This window comes from Bombina bombina, chromosome 1 (assembly GCF_027579735.1).
Source record: "Bombina bombina isolate aBomBom1 chromosome 1, aBomBom1.pri, whole genome shotgun sequence".
NCBI lineage: Eukaryota > Metazoa > Chordata > Amphibia > Anura > Bombinatoridae > Bombina > Bombina bombina.
The window spans coordinates 833,882,654-833,896,086 of record NC_069499.1 but is presented as its reverse complement, the minus strand read 5'-3'; the positions used below and the strand labels follow the sequence as shown (position 1 = coordinate 833,896,086).

The window sequence follows — 13,433 nt, the reverse complement described above, 5'->3', positions numbered from 1 at the left end:
ATTAGTGTTAATCACAGAGTCAGAGAAACCTCAAAGCGGATGCTGCCTCCGACCCACTCCGCTTCAGTTACGGCTGAAGCAGAAGTTAAGAAGCAGCGGTCCTAAGACTGCTTGATCAAATACGATCGAGCTGATTGACACCCCCCTTGCTAGCAGCTGATTGGCCGAGAATCTGCAGGGGGTGGTATTGCACCAGCAGTTCACAAGAACTGCTGGTGCAATGATAAATGCTGACAGCATATGCTGTCGGCATTTATCAATTTGCGGCGGACATGATCCGCTATAGCGGATCATGTCCGTCCGCACATTAATAAATGGACCCCTATGACTGAGAACCAAAGTTCAATTTCCATGCCACTAAGTTTAGAGAGACTTTAAGTCTGGATGGAATAAGGGACCTTGATATAGAAGGTCTGGCCTTAGAGGAAGAGTCCAAGGCAAGGCAACTCGACATTCAAATTAGATCTGTGCAGCAAATCCTGTGAGGCCACACTGGGGCTATCAGGATTAATGAAGACTTTTCCCTTTTTATCTTTGAAATCACACTGGGAAGTAGGACCAGAGGGTGGTACAAATAAGCTGACTTTTAAAGCCAGGGCACTGCTAGAGCATCCAATGCTTCCGACTGAGGGTCCCTGGTTCTCGCAAGATATCTGGGAATTTTCTTGTTCAAACAAGAGGCCACCAGATCTATTTCTGGTAGGCCACAAAGTAGTACATTCTGATTGAATACAGAGACCACTCTACCGGATGTAAGGTCTGACAACTGATGTAATCTGCCTCTCAGTTGTTTACACCTGGGATGTGAATAGCAGAACTGAGGCAGGCATTGGTTTTTGCCCAAGAGATGATTCGGGATAACACTATCATGGCTAGGGAACTGTGTGTTCCCCCTTGGTAATTGACATAAGCTACTGCTGTGATATAGTCTGTCTGGAAATGGAAATAAGACTCCTTTTTCAATAGAAGCCAGGCCTGAAGCGTTCTGAAGAGAGCATAGAAGTCTAATACACTCCTCGTTTCAAGAGGATTCCAGAGTCCCTGTGCTGTTAGAGACCGCAAGACAGCTCCCCAACCTGCAAGACTTGCATCTATGGAGATCACAGACCAGGTTGGTTGTGCAAAGTAAGCCCCTTGAAATATAAAGTGGTGGTTTAACCACCAAGGTCAGAGAAAGCCGTGTATTGGGAGTATAATCCCTGCACCATTGGCATAGTATGCAAAGTTGGAGGGGTCTCATATGCAAGCGAGCAAAGAGGATTGCGTCCGAAGCTGCAATTATGAGGCTGAGTACCTCCATGCACATAGCCACTGAAGGGAATGATAGGGATTGAAGGTTTTGAGAAGCTGAAACTAATTTTAGTTGGCTCTTTTCTGTTAAGGAAAGTGTCATGGTAACTCAATCTATCTGGAAACCTAAAAAGGTGACCTTTCTCTGAGGAATCAAGGAACTCTTTGGTAAATTGATCCTCCAACCATGTTTTTGCAGAAGCAACAGCAGTTGGGTTGTATGAGATTCTATTAAAAGTGAAGACTGAGCTAGTACCAAAATATCATCCAAATAAGAAAACACTGCAATACCCTGCTTTCTGATTACAGATAGAAGGGCACAAGCACCTTTGTAAAAATAATTAGAGCTGTTGCTAGGCCAAACGGGGAGAGCAACAAATTGGTAATGTTTTTATAGAAAGGAGAACCTCCGAAATTGATGGTGTTCTGGGTGTATAGGGATGTGAGGATGAGCATCCTCTAAGTCTATTGTGGACATAAAGTGACCTTGCTGAATAAAGGGCAGAATAGTCCTTTTAGTTTCCATTCCAAATCTGTTTAGGGTTTTTAGATCTAGAATAGGTCTGAAATAATCTCCTGTTTTTGGAACAATGAAGAGATTTGAATAAAAACCCTGGCCCTGGGACAATTAGGTTCTAGGTCTGAAACTGATTTCAGAAAAGCCTGGGCCTTTATTCTTTTTGTCTTGAGGAAGGAAAGCACCCTTACCTCCAGTAATAGTAGAAATAATAGAATCCAGTTGGGATCTAAATAAATTCTTTCCTTGGAATGAAAGAGATAGTAGTCTGGTTTTAGATACCATATCAGCATTCCATGATTTGTGCCAAAGGGCCCTACAAATTAGAATAGTTAAAGACATATTTTTGATGTTAATCTTTAGTATGTCAAAAACTGCATCGCAAATAAAATTATTTCCATGTTGCAGTATATTTAAAATGTTGGTATATTCAAGGTCAGAAGATAACTGCTGAGCTAGATTGGTTAACCAAAAGTAAGAAGCTGCAACTACGTCAGCAATGGAGGATGTCTGAAAAAAGTGCTATTATTACACTAATATTACTAGTGTTAGGTAAAACAAAGACTGACCTTTTGCGTTTATTTGAAGTCTGCAGTGCAGCCAGGGCCTTATCAATGGCAGCAGTAACAAACTTTCAGTGCTGTGGGTACGCCATCTGCATCCGACTGTATATTTGAAATAGTAGGAGTTTCTGCATATATGGAAACATCATTAGGTTGTTTAAAACGTGACAAATAATCTAGACATGACACACATAAATGAGCTGAAGAAGCTACTTCAGACGATTTGCAATACGCACACTTAGCTTTTATAGAAAGGTGTTTAGTCTGCTCAGTTTCCATGTATACTTCAGGAACAGGGTGGTGGCTGCTCCATTATGACAAAATATAAAACAAAATGTAATAATGAATAACAATAATTATCTTGTAAAAAAAATTTGAGGTATGGAAAAACAGAATTTATGCTTACCTGATAAATTACTTTCTCTTGCGGTGTATCCAGTCCACGGATTCATCCTTACTTGTGGGATATTCTCATTCCCTACAGGAAGTGGCAAAGAGAGCACACAGCAGAGCTGTCCATATAGCTCCCATTCTAGCTCCGCCCCCCAGTCATTCGACCGACGGTTAGGAGAAAAAGGAGAAACCATAGGGTGCAGTGGTGACTGTAGTTTAAACAAGATATTTTAACCTGACTTAATTGCCAGGGCGGGCCGTGGACTGGATACACCGCAAGAGAAAGTAATTTATCAGGTAAGCATAAATTCTGTTTTCTCTTGCAAGGTGTATCCAGTCCACGGATTCATCCTTACTTGTGGGATACCAATACCAAAGCTTTAGGACACGGATGAAGGGAGGGAACAAGACAGGTAACCTAAACGGAAGGCACCACTGCTTGCAAAACCTTTCTCCCAAAAATAGCCTCCGAAGAAGCAAAAGTATCGAATTTGTAAAATTTGGCAAAAGAATGCAGTGAAGACCAAGTCGCTGCCTTACAAAATCTGTTCAACAGAAGCCTCATTCTTGAAAGCCCATGTGGAAGCCACAGCTCTGGTGGAATGAGCTGTAATTCGTTCAGGAGGCTGCTGCCCAGCAGTCTCATAAGCCAATCGGATGATGCTTTTCAACCAGAAGGAAAGAGAGGTAGCAGTCGCTTTCTGACCTCTCCTCTTACCGGAATAGACAACAAACAAAGATGATGTTTGTCTGAAATCCTTGGTTGCTTGTAAATAGAATTTCAAAGCAAGAACCACATCAAGATTGTGTAAAAGCCATTCCTTCTTAGAAGCTGGATTAGGACACATGGAAGGAACAATGACTTCCTGGTTAATATTCTTATTAGAAACAACTTTAGGAAGAAAACCAGGTTTGGTACGCAAAACTACCTTATCTGCATGGAACACCAGATAGGGTGAATTACACTGCAAAGCAGACAATTCTGAAACTCTTCTAGCAGAAGATATAGCAACCAAAAACAAAACTTTCCAAGATAATAACTTAATACCTATGGAATGTAAAGGTTCAAACGGAACCCCTTGAAGAACTGAAAGAACTAAATTTAAACTCCATGGAGGAGCCACAGGTCTATAGACAGGCTTGATTCTGACTAAAGCCTGTGCAAACGCTTGAACATTTGGTACTTCTGCCAGACGCTTGTGTAAAAAGATAGACAGAGCGGATATCTGTCCCTTTAAGGAACTAGCTGACAAACCTTTCTCCAATCCTTCTTGGAGAAAAGACAATATCCTTGGAATCCTAATCTTACTCCACGAGTAACCCTTGGATTCACACCAGAAAAGATATTTCCGCCATATCTTATGGTAAATTTTCCTGGCGACAGGCTTTCTAGCCTGGATCAGAGTATCTATGACTGATTCAGAGAACCCACGCTTGGATAGAATTAAGCGTTCAATGTCCAAGCAGTCAGCTGCAGAGAAACTAGATTTGGATGCTTGAATGGACCCTGTATTAGAAGATCCTGCCTCGTTGGCAGTGTCCATGGTGGGACAGATGACATGTCCACTAGGTCTGCATACCATTTATCAAGTAAAAAACACAATTTGCAATAAATGGTACTGTACCTTTAAGAAAATAAAAGCACACACAATTTTACAAAACGTTGAAAAATGAACCAAATCTCTTGAAATTTTTACAGTATGTGCCTAATGCTTTGATATGATTGCACAGCAAGTTTCAGCCTGATTAACCCTTTAATACCCAAACCGGAGCCGCCTAAAGCAAACAACCGGTTAATAAACTACAGCACCTTGCCACAGCAGCCTGCTGTGGCCTTACCTTCCCTTAAGGATTGGATTTGAGAAAAGCAAGCCTCTTGAAGTCCTCAAGCAGTCTGTGGACCCATGTGAAGCAGCATGCAAAGAAATCTGTCTGAATAAACTGCGCAACTGCGGTGCGAAATTAGGCCCCTTCCATTCCACAGCTGTGGGGCTTTCAGAACCCAATTTAGGTAACTAAAATTAATGCCATGTGGAATAAAACCCCAAATAAACACACCAAAAGTGCTTTAAAAGTGTCAAAAATTAGTATTTTGTTAAATAAAATAATTGATTGCCCTGTAAAAGTGTTAACCAGTCTATTGAGCCCTCTTAAATAAGCCTCTAGTTCTATACTAAGTCTCAGAACATGGCTTACCCTTCCCACATGGGGATTCTTGTCAGTCTTCTAGCATTATCTTGTCTTGACTAGAAAAAGATGACTGAAACATACCTCAAAGCAGTTAAGCCTGCAAACTGTTCCCCCCAACTGAAGTTTTCTGGTACTCCTCAGTCCTGTGTGGGAACAGCAATGGATTTTAGTTACAACATGCTAAAATCATTTTCCTCTCAGCAGAATTCTTCATCATATTTCTGCCAGAGAGTAAATAGCACAAACCGGTACTATTTAAAAATAACAAACTTTTGATTGAAGATATAAAACTACAAATCTAACACCACATTCACTTTACCCTCCCGTGGAGATGCCCTATCTGTTAGAGCGGCAAAGAGAATGACGGGGGGGCGGAGCTAGAGGGGGAGCTATATGGACAGCTCTGCTGTGTGCTCTCTTTGCCACTTCCTGTAGGGAATGATAATATCCCACAAGTAAGGATGAATCCGTGGACTGGATACACCTTGCAAGAGAAAAATTGGTCTTTCAGTCGATTGCCCCTCTATAGTATTTTATATAGCAATCCCTTTCACAGGTACATTGAGGGCTTATTTGAAAAAAAAAAAAATTACTTTCTCCAACGGTGTGTCCGGTCCACGGCGTCATCCTTACTTGTGGGATATTCTCTTCCCCAACAGGAAATGGCAAAGAGTCCCAGCAAAGCTGGTCACATGATCCTTCCTAGGCTCCGCCCACCCCAGTCATTCGACCGACGGACAGGAGGAAATATATATAGGAGAAACCATATGATACCGTGGTGACTGCAGTTAGAGAAAATAATTCATCAGACCTGATTAAAAAACCAGGGCGGGCCGTGGACCGGACACACCGTTGGAGAAAGTAATTTATCAGGTAAGCATAAATTCTGTTTTCTCCAACATTGGTGTGTCCGGTCCACGGCGTCATCCTTACTTGTGGGAACCAATACCAAAGCTTTAGGACACGGATGAAGGGAGGGAGCAAATCAGGTCACCTAAATGGAAGGCACCACGGCTTGCAAAACCTTTCTCCCAAAAATAGCCTCCGAAGAAGCAAAAGTATCAAATTTGTAAAATTTGGCAAAAGTGTGCAGTGAAGACCAAGTCGCTGCCTTACATATCTGGTCAACAGAAGCCTCGTTCTTGAAGGCCCATGTGGAAGCCACAGCCCTAGTGGAGTGAGCTGTGATTCTTTCAGGAGGCTGCCGTCCGGCAGTCTCATAAGCCAATCGGATAATGCTTTTAAGCCAAAAGGAAAGAGAGGTAGAAGTCACTTTTTGACCTCTCCTTTTACCAGAATAAACAACAAACAAGGAAGATGTTTGTCTGAAATCTTTAGTAGCCTCTAAATAGAATTTTAGAGCACGGACTACGTCCAAATTGTGTAACAAACGTTCCTTCTTTGAAACTGGATTCGGACACAAAGAAGGTACAACTATCTCCTGGTTAATATTTTTGTTGGAAACAACTTTCGGAAGAAAACCAGGCTTAGTACGCAAAACCACCTTATCTGCATGGAACACCAGATAGGGCGGAGAACACTGCAGAGCAGATAACTCTGAAAATCTTCTAGCAGAAGAAATTGCAACCAAAAACAAAACTTTCCAAGATAATAACTTAATATCTACGGAATGTAAGGGTTCAAACGGAACCCCTTGAAGAACTGAAAGAACTAGATTTAGACTCCAGGGAGGAGTCAAAGGTCTGTAAACAGGCTTGATCCTAACCAGAGCCTGAACAAATGCTTGAACATCTGGCACAGCTGCCAGTCTTTTGTGAAGTAAAACAGATAAAGCAGAGATCTGTCCCTTCAGAGAACTTGCAGATAATCCTTTCTCCAAACCTTCTTGTAGAAAGGATAGAATCTTAGGAATTTTTATCTTGTTCCATGGGAATCCTTTAGATTCACACCAACAGATATATTTTTTCCATATTTTATGGTAAATTTTTCTAGTTACAGGCTTTCTAGCCTGAATCAGAGTATCTATTACAGAATCTGAAAACCCACGCTTTGATAAAATCAAGCGTTCAATCTCCAAGCCGTCAGTTGGAGGGAAACCAGATTCGGATGTTCGAATGGACCCTGAACAAGAAGGTCCTGTCTCAAAGGTAGCTTCCATGGTGGAGCAGATGACATATTGACCAGGTCTGCATACCAAGTCCTGCGTGGCCACGCAGGAGCTATCAAGATCACCGAGGCCCTTTCCTGATTGATCCTGGCTACCAGCCTGGGGATGAGAGGAAACGGTGGGAATACATAAGCTAGGTTGAAGGTCCAAGGTGCTACTAGTGCATCTACTAGGGTCGCCTTGGGATCCCTGGATCTGGACCCGTAGCAAGGAACCTTGAAGTTCTGACGAGACGCCATCAGATCGATGTCTGGAATGCCCCATAATTGAGTTATTTGGGCAAAGATTTCCGGATGGAGTTCCCACTCCCCCGGATGGAATGTCTGACGACTCAGAAAATCTGCTTCCCAATTTTCCACTCCTGGGATGTGGATCGCAGACAAGTGGCAGGAGTGATCCTCCGCCCATTGAATTATCTTGGTCACTTCTTTCATCGCCAGGGAAGTCCTTGTTCCCCCCTGATGATTGATATATGCAACGGTCGTCATGTTGTCTGACTGAAACCTTATGAATTTGGCCTTTGCTTTTTGAGGCCAAGCTCTGAGAGCATTGAATATCGCTCTCAGTTCCAGAATGTTTATCGGGAGAAGAGACTCTTCCTGAGACCATAGACCCTGAGCTTTCAGGGATTCCCAGACCGCGCCCCAGCCCACTAGGCTGGCATCGGTCGTGACAATGACCCACTCTGGTCTGCGGAAGCTCATTCCCTGTGACAGATTGTCCAGGGTCAGCCACCAACGGAGTGAATCTCTGGTCTTTTGATCTACTTGAATCGTCGGAGACAAGTCTGTATAATCCCCATTCCACTGTCTGAGCATGCACAGTTGTAATGGTCTTAGATGAATTCGTGCAAAAGGAACTATGTCCATTGTTGCAACCATCAATCCTATTACTTCCATGCACTGCGCTATGGAAGGACGAGGAACAGAATGAAGTACTTGACAAGAGCTTAGAAGTTTTGATTTTCTGACCTCTGTCAGAAAAATCCTCATTTCTAAGGAATCTATTATTGTTCCCAAGAAGGGAACTCTTGTTGACGGGGACAGAGAACTTTTTTCTTTGTTCACCTTCCATCCGTGAGATCTGAGAAAGGCTAGGACGATGTCCGTATGAGCCTTTGCTTTTGACAGGGACGACGCTTGAATCAGGATGTCGTCCAAGTAAGGTACTACTGCAATGCCCCTTGGTCTTAGAACCGCTAGAAGGGACCCTAGTACCTTTGTGAAAATCCTTGGAGCAGTGGCTAATCCAAATGGAAGTGCCACAAACTGGTAATGCTTGTCCAGAAAAGCGAACCTTAGGAACTGATGATGTTCCTTGTGGATAGGAATATGTAGGTACGCATCCTTTAAATCCACGGTAGTCATAAATTGATTTTCCTGGATAGTAGGTAGGATCGTTCGAATAGTTTCCATTTTGAACGATGGTACCCTGAGAAATTTGTTTAGGATCTTTAGATCCAAAATTGGTCTGAATGTTCCCTCTTTTTTGGGAACTATGAACAGATTGGAATAAAATCCCATTCCTTGTTCTCTTATTGGAACTGGATATATCACTCCCATCTTTAACAGGTCTTCTACACAATGTAAGAATGCCTGTCTCTTTATTTGGTTTGAAGATAATTGAGACCTGTGGAACCTTCCCCTTGGGGGTAGTTCCTTGAATTCAAGGAGATAACCTTGAGAAACTATTTCTAGCGCCCAAGGATCCTGAACATCTCTTGCCCAAGCCTGAGCAAAGAGAGAAAGTCTGCCCCCCACTAGATCCGGTCCCGGATCGGGGGCTATCCCTTCATGCTGTTTTGGTAGCAGTGGTAGGCTTCTTGGCCTGCTTACCCTTGTTCCAGCCTTGCATTGGTTTCCAGGCTGGTTTGGGTTGTTAAGTATTACCCTCTTGCTTAGAGGATACAGAATTAGAGACTGGTCCGTTTCTGCGAAAGGGACGAAAATTAGGCTTATTATTAGCCTTAAAAGACCTATCCTGTGGGAGGGCGTGGCCCTTTCCCCCAGTGATGTCTGAAATAATCTCTTTCAAATCAGGTCCAAATAATGTTTTACCTTTGAAAGGAATGTTAAGCAATTTTGTCTTGGAAGACACATCCGCTGACCAAGACTTTAGCCAAAGCACTATGCGCGCCACGACATCAAACCCTGAATTTTTCTTTGCTAATCTAGCTAATTGCAAAGCGGCATCTAAAACAAAAGAGTTAGCCAATTTAAGTGCTTGAACTCTGTCCATAACCTCCTCATACGAAGATTCTTTACTGAGCGATTTTTCTAGTTCCTCGAACCAGAAACACGCTGCCGTAGTGACAGGAACAATGCATGAAATTGGTTGTAGAAGGTAACCTTGCTGTACAAAAATCTTTTTAAGCAAACCCTCTAATTTCTTATCCATAGGATCTTTGAAAGCACAACTATCTTCGATAGGAATAGTAGTGCGTTTGTTTAGAGTAGAAACCGCCCCCTCGACCTTGGGGACTGTCTGCCATAAGTCCTTTCTGGGGTCGACTATAGGAAATCATTTCTTAAATATAGGGGGGGGGAACAAAAGGTATGCCGGGCCTTTCCCACTCTTTATTTACTATGTCCACCACCCGCTTGGGTATAGGAAAAGCGTCGGGGGGCACCGGAACCTCTAGGAACTTGTCCATCTTACATAATTTCTCTGGAATGACCAAATTGTCACAATCATCCAGAGTAGATAACACCTCCTTAAGCAGTGCGCGGAGATGTTCTAATTTAAATTTAAATGTCACAACATCAGGTTCAGCTTGATGAGAAATTTTTCCTGAATCTGAAATTTCTCCATCAGACAAAACCTCCCTCATGGCCCCTTGAGATTGGTGTGAGGGTATGTCAGAACAGTTATCATCAGCGTCCTCTTGCTCTTCAGTGTTTAAAACAGAGCAATCGCGCTTTCTCTGATAAGTAGGCATTTTGGATAAAAGATTTGCTATGGAGTTATCCATTACAGCCGTTAATTGTTGCATGGTAATAAGTATTGGCGCACTAGATGTACTAGGGGCCTCCTGTGTGGGCATAACTGGTGTAGACACAGTAGGGGATGATGTAGTATCATGTTTACTCCCCTCATTTGAGGAATCATCTTGGGCAATATCATTATCTGTTGCAATACTGTCCTTACTTTGTTTGGACACTATGGCACAATTATCACATAAATTTAAATGGGGAGACACATTGGCTTTCATACATATAGAACATAGCTTATCTGATGGTACAGACATGTTAAATAGGCTTAAACTTCTCAACAAAGCTCAAAAAACGTTTTAAAATAAAACCGTTACTGTCACTTTAAATTTCAAACAGAAAACACTTTATTACTGAATATGTGAAAAAGTATGAAGGAATTGTTCAAAATTCACCAAAATTTCACCACAGTGTCTTAAAGCATTAAAAGTATTGCACACCAAATTTCAGAGCTTTAACCCTTAAATTAACGGAACCGGAGCCGTTTTTACATTTAACCCCTATACAGTCCCAGAATGAGGCTCTGTCTATAACTAGAAAGGCCCCCATCTGAAAAAGGTGTCCAACACAGTGCCTGCCGTTTTTCTAAACGTTCCCCAAGATTATAATACCAATAATTAGTTAGAATCTGCATAATATGCCTAGTAAAGCAATTGTTTTAGCCCAGAAAAATGTCTACCAGTTTTTAAGCCCTTTTTGAAGCCCTTTATTCTTTTATGTTTAACTAAGAAAATGGCTTACTGGTCCCCATGAGGGGAAATGACAGCCTTCCAGCATTACATGGTCTTGTTAGAAATATGGCTAGTCATACCTTAAGCAGAAAAGACTGCTAACTGTTTCCCCCAAATGAAGTTACTTCATCTCAACAGTCCTGTGTGGAAACAGCAATTGATTTCAGTTACTGTCTGCTAAAATCATCTTCCTCTTACAAACAGAAATCTTCATCCTTTTCTGTTTCAGAGTAAATAGTACATACCAGCACTATTTTAAAATAACAAACACTTGATAGAAGAATAAAACTACATTTAAACACCAAAAAACTCTTAACCATCTCCGTGGAGATGTTGCCTGTGCAACGGCAAAGAGAATGACTGGGGTGGGCGGAGCCTAGGAGGGATCATGTGACCAGCTTTGCTGGGACTCTTTGCCATTTCCTGTTGGGGAAGAGAATATCCCACAAGTAAGGATGACGCCGTGGACCGGACACACCAATGTTGGAGAAAAAGGACCCTTACTGTGTGGGGGCATATTGTAGTGAGAAGGTGGAGCTTAAATACCCATATTTTTTGCAGGAAAATTGGAATATGGGGGTGGAGCTTAAATATCCACGATTTTGGCAGGAAAATGGTAACATCGGAGCATCATGATGATGTCACAACCGTCGTCATTAAAGGGGCATGGTGAGGTACGCGTGCTCTTATTTGTTACCCGGCTAGGTCTTTTTCATGCCTAAATTTCCTCCCTCTTATCTATTGAGGTCTCTATACACTCGTCCACTTAGAAGCAGACAGCCAAACCAGAACTGAAACATATCAGCAGAAGTAATGGGATGTGGAGTATAATGTTTATTTGTAAAGGGAGGCAAGCAGATGCATCCCTATGACAGAATTTACAGAGAGCCTTTTGAAAAGATCTGCCATGGGTTAAAACATTGTGTCATCAGGCAGTACTTTCTTCACTTCCCTCAGAAAATCCCCGTACTTAGAGAGGAACTTGGGCTCAATATGCTTAGAAGTGCCTTTCCCTGAAGAATCAAGCACATCATGTTTCACCACATACTAAGGAGGCAACATTTTAAAAATGAGGTATGTGTGAGGTGGGAGGGATATTTATAGGCATTTGAGGATTGGGAAACTTTGCCTCCTCCTGGTAGGAATGAATATCCCATCAGTAACAGCTCATAGACTCTCGCCACCTATATGAAAGAAATTAATTTGTTTAACTGAGAGAAAGCAGAGAGTGCTGACATTAATGTGAGGTCATAGCAGACTTAGATTATTATTTTTTTATAATTATCTCTCAACTATCTTTAACCTTTCATTTTACCCTCTCGCTTCTCTCTCAGGGCATATCTTCCCTTTACACTCTTTCTTACCCCTCTTTCAGATCTCATCAATCTTTCTTTATTTTTCTCCACTCTTTCTTAACACTATCCTTTTCTTCTCCATCTCTCTCTGCCCCCGTTTTCACTTTCAGAATTAACAGTCTAAACACTAATAGGGTCCCTATAGCCCTAGAGGAATAACATTTCCTTGCCCTTTAATGAATATATAATATCCATTTAGATAATATTTGTAGCAGGTAGCCCTACTTTCACTCGCCACCATTACATTTCCACTTGCCAATGGCTAGTGGAAATTTTGAGCCCTGGCATATACCAATAAATGTGTATATTACAATACATTGAGTAAATTACTGCAAATTACATTTCTAAGTGCATACAATGTACTACAGTATACAATTCAAACCTATCTGCTGAGACACACTGTAAGTGAAAGCAGTAGATTGCTATATCACCTCTTTGTATAAGCATTTCTCTTTAATCACATAAATATAAGCAGTATGTTGTATTTACTTATATATATGCATTACTATTGCAGATAGCTGTAAATGTATTAAATACATGTTAAATACATATAGATTATAATATAAGGTAATCATCAGAGGATCTTCACACAGAAATTATTAAGATATTGTTAACCTTTATGAACAAATAGGTAGCAATTAAAAACAGACCATATAATCTAGGTAATATATACTGGTTGCACAAGGTATAATCCCAATGTCTGAAGTGTCAATGAGAGCACTAATAGGACTCAATAAAATGACTAACTTTGAGGTTCTAACCTCTGACAGAGTTGATTGACCATCTAAGTTGTACATTTGTCTTACCTGCATATCTTGTCCTTGGAGAAAAATGACGGATGTTTCATGGCCTTCTAAACCACAATTCCTTTCCTCTGTAGAGAAGCAGTTATAATTACTTTATTAAGCTTAACAAAATATATTGACAATTACGGTGTTCCATACTATTCAAAGGGATGTTCTAGGTCCTATATATAGAGTCAAATGTGTACTCATACATGTTTTGTATTAATATATTTAGCTTTAAGAACACTCAATTTTCTTTATCCCTCTTACATGCATAAGTGCTAAAATTTCCCTATAAAATTCTATTATTATACCGCTCCCAGTGCAAATACTAAAATGACATGATATATCTTTCAAAAAACGAAGGGTTGCGGCAGCATCAAGCAGAGTAACAAAAGTAGGTTAAAAATAAAACTTTATTTCCAATATTTAAAAAGCCAGTTGGCAAAATATATGATTAAGTGCCAAGTACAGGCACGAAACATGTAAGG

At 41.2% G+C, this 13,433-nt stretch overlaps 1 long non-coding RNA gene across 1 annotated transcript in view; it reads right to left on the bottom strand.

Moving 5' to 3' along the window:
- The window catches only part of LOC128646039 (uncharacterized), a 198,468-nt gene that overhangs the window by 55,002 nt on the left and 130,033 nt on the right, over positions 1 to 13,433 (bottom strand). Inside the window, exon 3 of the long non-coding RNA XR_008400174.1 lies at positions 12,964 to 13,031. This is a non-coding gene — a long non-coding RNA (uncharacterized LOC128646039). The remainder of the gene's footprint in view (positions 1 to 12,963; positions 13,032 to 13,433) is intronic.